A 219-nucleotide genomic window follows, 5' to 3' on the forward strand; every position below is an offset into this window, starting at 1 on the left:
CCCCCCCCCCCCCCCCCCACTGCCTGTGGACTGTTTTCCCTCCTCCCCTCAGGCAGAAGGTTCCACAGCCTGAAATGTAAAACTGTTCGGTTCAGGAACAGTTTCTGTCCTACCGCCATCCACCTTTTAAATAAATGTCTGTAAATAAGGGATGTGAAATTACCTCTGAAAATTTACTTATTATTCTCTCCATTTATTTATTTATTTATTTATTTATTT

Source organism: Sphaeramia orbicularis, chromosome 22, assembly GCF_902148855.1.
Source record: "Sphaeramia orbicularis chromosome 22, fSphaOr1.1, whole genome shotgun sequence".
Lineage (NCBI taxonomy): Eukaryota > Metazoa > Chordata > Actinopteri > Kurtiformes > Apogonidae > Sphaeramia > Sphaeramia orbicularis.